Here is a 9,162-nt window from a genome sequence, read left to right as displayed (position 1 = left end):
ATAGTTTCATATAGTTATATAGAGTTTCATATAGTTTTATATAATTTTATATAAATTTATATTGTTTTATGTAGTTTTGTATAGTTTTATATAGTTTTATATAGTTTTATACAGTTTCATACAGTTTTATATAGTTTTATATAGTTCTATATAGTTCTATATAGTTTTATATAGTTTTGTATAGTTTTATACAGTTTTATATAGTTTTATATAGTTTTGTATCTCTTTATATACTTTTATATAGTTTTATACAGTTTTATACAGTTTTATATAGCTTTATATAGTTATATATAGTTTTATGTAGTTTTATATAGTTTTATACAGTTTTAGATACTTTTATATAGTTATATAGTTTTTTATAGTTTTATATAGTTTTATATAGTTTTATACAGTTTTATATACTTTTATATAGTTTTATATAGTTTTATGTAGTTTTAGTAGATTTATATAGTTTTGTTACAGTTTCTTATAGTTTTACATAGTTTTATGTAGTTTTACATAGTTTTACATAGTTTTATATAGTTTTATACAGATTTATATATTTTTATATTGCTTTATGTAGCTTTATATAGTTCTATATAGTTTTAATAGATTTGTATAGCTCTTTATAGGTTTAAATAGTTTTATATAGTTTTATACAGATTTATATATTTTTATATTGCTTTATGTAGCTTTATATAGTTCTATATAGTTTTAATAGATTTGTATAGCTCTTTATAGGTTTAAATAGTTTTATATAGTTTTATGTAGTTTTGTGTAGTTTTATGTAATTTTAGATAGTTTTATATAGTTTTAATAGATTATATATAGTTTAATATAGTTTTATACAGTTTCAGACAGTCCTATTTATTTTTTTACAGTTATACATTTTGCCACTGTTTTGTATGGTTTTGTATTGTTTAATTTAGTTTTATACTGTTTTATACAGTTTGTGATGGTTTTGTATAGTTTTATATAGTTTTATATAGATTTACATAGTTTTATACAGTTTTATGTAGCCTTATATAGTTTTATATTGTTTGATTCAGTTTGATATAGTTTCGCATTGTTCTATATAGCTTTATCCATAATGCGCAGAAGTGATATGGATCTGTGATATGCGAGTACACGTTTATCTTATACATAAGGCCGAGAATGCAACCTGTATCAGTGTTATGCGAGTACACGTTTATATTATCCTTACAGCCGAGAAGCGATCTGAATATGTCTAAGGCGAGTACACTTTCGTCTTTTCCATAAGGCCAACAAGCGGCCTGGATCTGTGTTATGTGAGTACACGTTGATCTTAGCCATAAGGCAGAGAAGCGACCTGTGTCTGTATTATGCGTTGACACAATGATATTAACCGTAAGGCCGAGAAGCACTAATCTGACGGTTAGTCACAATGTGTACTCTCTTAACACACATCCAGATCGTTTCTCGGACTTACGGCTAAAATCAAACTGTATTCGAATTACCCACATCCGGATCGATTGTCTGTCTTATGGCTAAGATCAAACTGTACTCGAATAACACAGATCGGTATGGCTTCTTGGCCTTATGTATAAGGTCAACGTGTACTCCCATGACACTGATATAAAACTATGTGAAACGTTATAAAACTGTATAAAACTACATAAAACTATATAAAACTAATAGAACCATATAAAACGATATGAAACAATATAAAACTATATAAAACTATTTAAAACTGTTTTAAACTATATAAAACTGTATGAAAATGTATAAAACTATGTAGAACTATATAAAACTATATAAAAGTATATAAAAATATATAAAAGTATATAAAACTATATAAAGCTATATAAAACTATATAAAGCTATATAAAACTATGTAAAACTATATAAAACTAAATGGAACTATATAAAGCTATATAAAACTATGTAAAACTACGTAAAACTAAATGAAGCTATATAAAAGACTGTAAAATTATACAAACCTATTCAAAACTATATAAACTTATGCGAAACTGTACAATACTATATAAAACTACACAAAACTATATAAGCCCGTATAAAACAATGTAAAAAGTTAACAAACAGTGTTCGGGCCGATTTGTACGGGGTTTATGCCAGGGCTTAGAAGCACAGCTATTTTTGCGAATTCGTAAATATAGTTTTTTTTTGCCAGCTGGACGACCCTCGCCGGATGGTACACTCCTTATAATTTTTACTCTTTGTTATAGCATTTGTAAATACCCTTAGTTTCTTGCACATATTTTTGTTCGTCTCAATAGTTATTGCCCAGCTGTAAACCTTCACGGCCTGAGCATGGCAGCAAGAACCATGGGTCACCCAACGGATTCCGCGGCCGATGCAGGGTCAGGAAACCGCCTCTCGTGGTGACCAGATGTGTCGCCAACCACCGCCGAATTCTAGCGTCTCTTCCCCCTTGGAAATCTCGCGACACCTTCCTGAAGGAAACACGCCGAGGGCGTAACGGAAGGGGTGTGTTCAAACCTAGGTGCGCTGATTGGACTTTTCCAAAAATTGGAAGAATCAATCAGTGGACAATTACCAATTCCAAGGGGGAGCTGAGAAACACTCGCGAGTTCAAAATTCATTCGCATAGCAAACACCGACTAGGAGAGTCACACTTAGACAACTTGTAACCCGCCTGAGTTGCTCAAATATAGTCCACTCTTTTCGTTAAGTCGCGATTTCTAAATCATTCAAAGGATAGACCGAGACCCCAACATACAATATAAAAAGTATAAAACAGTATAATACCACAAAAACTACATAAAATTATATACAACCATATAAAACTATATAAAACTATATAAAACTATTTAAAACTATTTAAAACTGTATAAAACTACATAAAACTATATAAAGCTATATACAACTATATAAAACCGTACTAAAATATATAAAAGAATATAAAACTACACAAAACAATTCGAAAATATGCAACTCTGCACAAAACAAGATAGCATGGTGAAATACAATATAAAACAATATAAAGCAATATAAAGCCACATAAAGCTACATAAAACAATATAAAGCTATATAAAACTACATAAAACTGCATGAAACGATATAAAACTATATAAAGCAATATAAAACTATTTGAAACACATAATATCGCATAACACACATCCAGATCGCTTCTCGGCATTATGGCTAAGATCAAAGTGTACTCGAATAACCCAAATCCAGTTCACTTCTAGGCCTTATGGCTAAGATCAATGTGTACTCGCATAACACACATCCAGATAGCTTCTCGGCTTTATGGGTAACATCAAAGTGAACTCGAATAACACAAATCCAGATCGCTTCTCGGCCCTATGGCTAAGATCAAAGTGTAATCGAATAACCCAAATCCAGAACGCTACTCGGCCTTATTACTAAGATCAATGTGAGCACGCATAACACAAATGCAGATATCCTCTCGGGCTTATGGCAAAGCATAACCATAAGGGCGAGAAGCGAGCTGGATTTGGCTTATGCTAGTACGCGTTCACATTAGCCGTAAGGCCCGGGAGGCGATCTGGATCTGTGTTATGCGAGCACACGTTGATATTAATCATAATGCCGAGAAGCGATCTGGAACTGTGTTATGCGAGTTTTATATAATTTTATACAGTTTTATACACTTTTGTAAAGTATATTATAGTTCTATATAATTTTATACAGTTTTATGTAGTATTATACACGTTTCTATAGCATTATGTAGTTTTAAGCGGTTCTACATTGTTTGGTATTCTTTTTTATTGTATTTCACATTTTACATTGTGTTATGCAGTTATACATATTATTATGAAGTTTTGTGTAGTTTTATATAGTTTCATATAGTTTGACATAGTTTTGTATAGTTTTGTATAGTTTTATATAGTTTTTTATAGTTTTATACTGTTTTATATAGATTTATATATTTTTTATAGTCTTATATACTTTTATATACTTTTGTATAGTTTTATCTAGTTCTATATAGTTTTATATAGTTTTACATAGTTTTATATAGTTTAATATAGTTTTAATAGATTTATATAGTTTTATATAGTTTTATATAGTTTTATATAGTTTTATATAGTTTTATATAGTTTTATATAATTTTATATAGTTTTATATAGTTTCATATAGTTTTATTACTTTTTTATAGTTTTATATACTTTTATATAGTTTTGTATAGTTTCATATAGTTTTATTAGTTTTACATAGTTTTATATAGTTTTGTATATTTTTATATAGTTTTATATAGTTTTATATAGTTTTATATAGTCTTATATGCTTTTATATAGTTTTATGTAGTTTTATACAGTTTTATTAGTTTTATATAGTTTTACATTGTTTTACATAGTTTTATATAATTTTACATAATTTTATATAGTTTCATATAGTTTTGTATAGTTTCATATAGTTTTATTAGTTTTACATAGTTTTATATAGTTTTATATAGATTTATATAGTTTTATATAGTTTTATATAGTTTTATATAGTTTTATTTAGTGTTATATAGTTTTAAATAGTTTTATATAGTGTTAGTAGTTTTATATACTTTTACATACTTTTATATAGTTTTATATAGTTTTACATAGTTTTATATAGTTTTATATAGTCTTATATAGTTTTATACAGTTTTATATAGTTTTATATAGTCTTATATAGTTTTATATAGTGTTTTCTAGTTTTATATAGTATTATTAATTTTATATAGTTTTACATAGTTTTATATAGTTTAATATAGTTTAATATAGTTTTAAATAATTTTCTACAGTTGTACATAGTTTTATATAGTTTTATATACATTTATATAGTTTTGTATAGTTTCATATAGATTTATTAGTTTTACAAAGTTTTATATAGTTTTGTATAGTTTTATATACTTTTATATAGTTTTCTATAGTTTTATATAGTTCTATATAATTTTATACAGATTTATATAGTTTTATATAGTCTTATATACTTTTATATAGTTTTGGATAGTTTCATATAGTTTTATTGGTTTCAACAAGTTTTATATAGTTTTGCATAATTTTATATAGTTTTATGTAGTTTTATATACTTTTATTAGTTTTATATAGATTTATATTGATTTGTGTTGCTTTGTACTGTTTTATATAGTTATAATAGATTTATATAGTTTTATATAGTTTTATATAGTCTTATATAGTTTTATATAGTTTTTTGTAGTTTTATATAGTATTATTAATTTTATATAGTTTTACATAGTTTTATATAGTTTTATATAGTTTTATATAGATTAATATTGTTTCATGTAGTTTTATATGGTTTCATACAGTTTATTATCGTTTTATATAGTTTTATATTGATTTATATAGATTTATATAGTTTTATATAGTCTTATATACTTTTATATAGTTTTGTATAGTCTTATATAGTTCTATATAGTTTTATATAGTTTTGTATAGTTTCATATAGTTTTATATAGTTTTATATAGTTTTATATAGTTTTATATAGTTTTATATAGTTTTATATAGTTTTATATAGTTTTATTTAGTGTTATATAGTTTTAAATAGTTTTATATAGTGTTAGTAGTTTTATATACTTTTACATACTTTTATATAGTTTTATATAGTTTTACATAGTTTTATATAGTTTTATATAGTTTTATATTGTTTTATATAGTTTTATATAGTTTTATATAGTTTTATATAGTTGTATATAGTTTTATTAGTTTCATATAGTATTATATAGTATTATTTAGTTTTAACTAGTTTTCCTTGGTTTTATGTAGATTTATATAGTTTTATATAGTTTTACATAGTTTAGTATAGTTTTATATAGTTTTATTAGGTTTACATAGTTTTACATAGTGTTATATTATTTTACATAGTTTTATATAGTTTTATATAGTTTTATATAGTTTTTTATAGTTTTTTATAGTTTTTTATAGTCTTATATGCTTTTATATAGTTTTATGTAGTTTTATACAGTTTTATTAGTTTTATATAGTTTTACATTGTTTTACATAGTTTTATATAATTTTACATAGTTTTATATAGTTTCATATAGTTTTGTATAGTTTCATATAGTTTTATTAGTTTTACATAGTTTCATATAGTTCTATATGGTTTTATATAGTTTTATTAGTTTTATATAGTTTTATATAGTTTTATATACTTTTATAGAGTTTTATATAGTTTTATCGTCTTCGTTGGAATTACCGTCGCTGGCATTGTAAACTCCAAATGACCTTGTGATTCCTTCGTCGCGCACTGGTAAAGGGTGGCGATGATTCGTTCTATAATAGAAATACCCGTCGTAGCGATTCGGCCGTGTCACCCGCCACGAAAATCTCTCTCGTCGTGGAATCCCCGCGTCGTAGAGTAAACGCGAAGGCTTGCTATAGAAGACTATAGTTTATACGCCTGTGGTTCACCGGTTGCCTGCTCTCCGGGGTACGCGTTCGGTCAGGAGTTACGGAAGAACTTGATGGGCCACGATCTCCAAGCGGCTATATCTTTCGACGATGGGACGATTCACGCGAAGAGAACGTTCGTGCATACGTGAGGTGCGATAGCGTTGATTCGCTTGTCTGTACGGGGAGAAATAGAACGATGAGTTGACTTATCGGGTCTTCGTTTGAATTACCGTCGCTGGCATTGTAAACTCCAGATGACCTTGTGATTCCTTCGTCGGGCACTGGTAAAGGGTGGCGATGATTCGTTCTATAATAGAAATACCCGTCGTAGCGTTTCGACCGATGTCACCCGCCACGAAATTCTCTCTCGTCGTGGAATCCCCGCGTCGGAGAGTAACCGCCGAAGGCTTGCTATAGAAGACTATAGTTTATACGCCTGTGGTTCACCGGTTGCCGGCTCTCCGGGGCACGCGATCGCGCGAAGGTTACGGAGGGACGTGAAGCGCCCGAGCAATGAAACGTCCGCAGGAGGAAACGAGCAACCGCCGAACATTGTTTCGCGACGTTTCCATAATGTATTGTCGTTTCGCTCGCATCCCGCTTCTTTCCCCTAGTTTCCTCGACGCGTAGTTTCGCAGCCTTAGTGGACGAATCATTCTCGATTCGAGGACAGATATGCAGTGGGGCGTGCAATGAGCCCGCCAGAGACCACGATCTCCAATGCGTCTTTACATCTTTCGACGATGGGATGATCCACGCGAAGAGAACGTTCGTGCTTGCGCGAGGTGCATTAGCGTCGATTCGCTTTTCTGTACGGGGAGAAATAGAACGATGAGTTGACTTATCGGGTCTTCGTTGGAATTACCGTCGCTGGCATTGTAAACTCCAGATGACCTTGTGATTCCTTCGTCGGGCACTGGTAAAGGGTGGCGATGATTCGTTCTATAATAGAAATACCCGTCGTAGCGATTCGGCCGAGTCACCCGCCACGAAACTGTCTCTCTTTCGTCGTGGAAACCCCGCGTCGGAGAGTAAAACGCGCGAAGGCTGTGACTGTAACATATATATATATATATATATATATATACAGTATACAATGCCTGTGGTTTTTGCGCGTGTCGGCTCTTCGGTATACGCGATCGGCCAGAGTTACGGAGGGACGGTGAAGCGCACGAGAAATTGAAACGGCCGCACGATTGGAACCGAGCAACCGTCGAACATTGTTTCGCGACGTTTCCATAATGCGTTTTCGTTTCGCTCGCATACCGCTTCTTTTCCCCTAGTCTCTGAGACGCGTTTTCGAGCCGTTCTTCTACTATCGATTCTCGTAGAGAGAAGGGACCGGGTAGTCTGGAAGTGGAACCCGCATCTTGCGTGTACCGTACACGGAATTGAGAGGACCGGCCGTGAAGCTCGTTTTAAAGCCGTGCGTCTGACACCCAACTCTTGCGCGCCAATTTCGCGGCAAGAGATAATATGGGACGAATGACCGGCAAAGAGCCAGCTGTGAAGTCTGTTTTTTTAATCGAATCCGTGGACGTGTGTATGCCGTAGCGTCGCTCGTCGTGTTCGTTCATGGTCGTTCCGAGAGAAAGAACGAAAGCGGTAACGAAGGGACCGGCCGTGAAGCTCGTTTTAAAGCCGCGCGTCTGACACCCAACTCTTGCGCGCCAATTTCGCGGCAAGAGATAACATGGGACGAATGACCGGCAAAGAGCCAGCTGTGAAGTCTTTTTTCATTATTTGCTTTCAATCGATCGATCGGTACGATTCGTGCAACGTTTCGCGCGATGCGACGCGAAAACATGCGCGCAACAATAGATGCGTCTGATCGGAAGAACGCGAGGGTCGACTGCACGCGATGGATTCAGTATCGGGTAGGATACAAAATATATCCCCGTCGTTTCCACGCGTGCGAGTCTTCTGCGTCTTTCGCGGGTTTTTGAATGCACTATACGCCCGGAACGTCGAGAAATATATACATATTACTTGAACGTTTTTCGTCTCGAAAGGCTTCGGTGTCGTCTCCAAGGCGACGCCTGAATCTCCTTCGCGCGCTGGTCGGAGATTCAGGTATCAACTTTTATCTTCTCTTTGAAAGAAGAGAGATATTAGGTCGAACAAATGAGAATAAAATTATATATGTGAAATATAAAATTTATACGATTACCCTGAACGGTGGATCACTTGGCTCGTGGGTCGATGAAGAACGCAGCTAATTGCGCGTCAACGTGTGAACTGCAGGACACATGAACATCGACATTTCGAACGCACATTGCGGTCCACGGATACAATTCCTGGACCACGCCTGGCTGAGGGTCGTTTACGTACCATACACTGCTTGCGTAGCTCTGTCAAATCCCCGCCGTCGTTCACCTCTTCGGATCGAACGTTTTTTTACCGAAGGGCGCAAAGAACGTTTCTGAGTCGGGTTAAGAGAAGGATGCTACGTACGAGCGAACGATGGGTGTCTCGTCGGCGTTTGTCGCGGACACGCGAAAATTCTGTGAATTTCACGGACAGTGTACGTTCTAGTTGTTGCAAAACGATCGGAATCGTTTGTATGGACTCGCGTGAGTGTTCGCGGCGTCGTGCGTCGTTCAATTACGACCGCCCGCGGATACCGCTCCACTGCGATATGGATCTGAGCGACAACTTTTTCGGCTGTTCGTGAGATGAACGGTTTCGTGTGTTTAGAAAAATTTTTTTTCCCGCGCTCCCGACGTCACCTGAAATGATGCGTCAGAGGTGAAAGAAAATATTAAGAAGTCGAGAGAGAGAGAGACTACACACGTTTTATTCATATTTTGTATACCGTGCGTGAGACGGATG

General features: G+C 33.0%; 1 non-coding gene across 1 annotated transcript; it reads left to right on the top strand.

The window, feature by feature from the left end:
• Window positions 1-8,497: 8,497 nt before the first annotated feature.
• On the top strand, window positions 8,498-8,652 carry LOC143175363 (5.8S ribosomal RNA). Its single transcript, XR_013000171.1, has one exon. It is a non-coding gene; the product is annotated as a 5.8S ribosomal RNA (ribosomal RNA).
• Window positions 8,653-9,162: the final 510 nt, after the last annotated feature.

This window comes from Nomia melanderi, unplaced genomic scaffold (genome assembly GCF_051020985.1).
Source record: "Nomia melanderi isolate GNS246 unplaced genomic scaffold, iyNomMela1 scaffold0066, whole genome shotgun sequence".
Lineage (NCBI taxonomy): Eukaryota > Metazoa > Arthropoda > Insecta > Hymenoptera > Halictidae > Nomia > Nomia melanderi.
The sequence above is the reverse complement of the archived record's forward strand: the minus strand, read 5'-3'. Positions and strand labels throughout refer to the sequence as shown.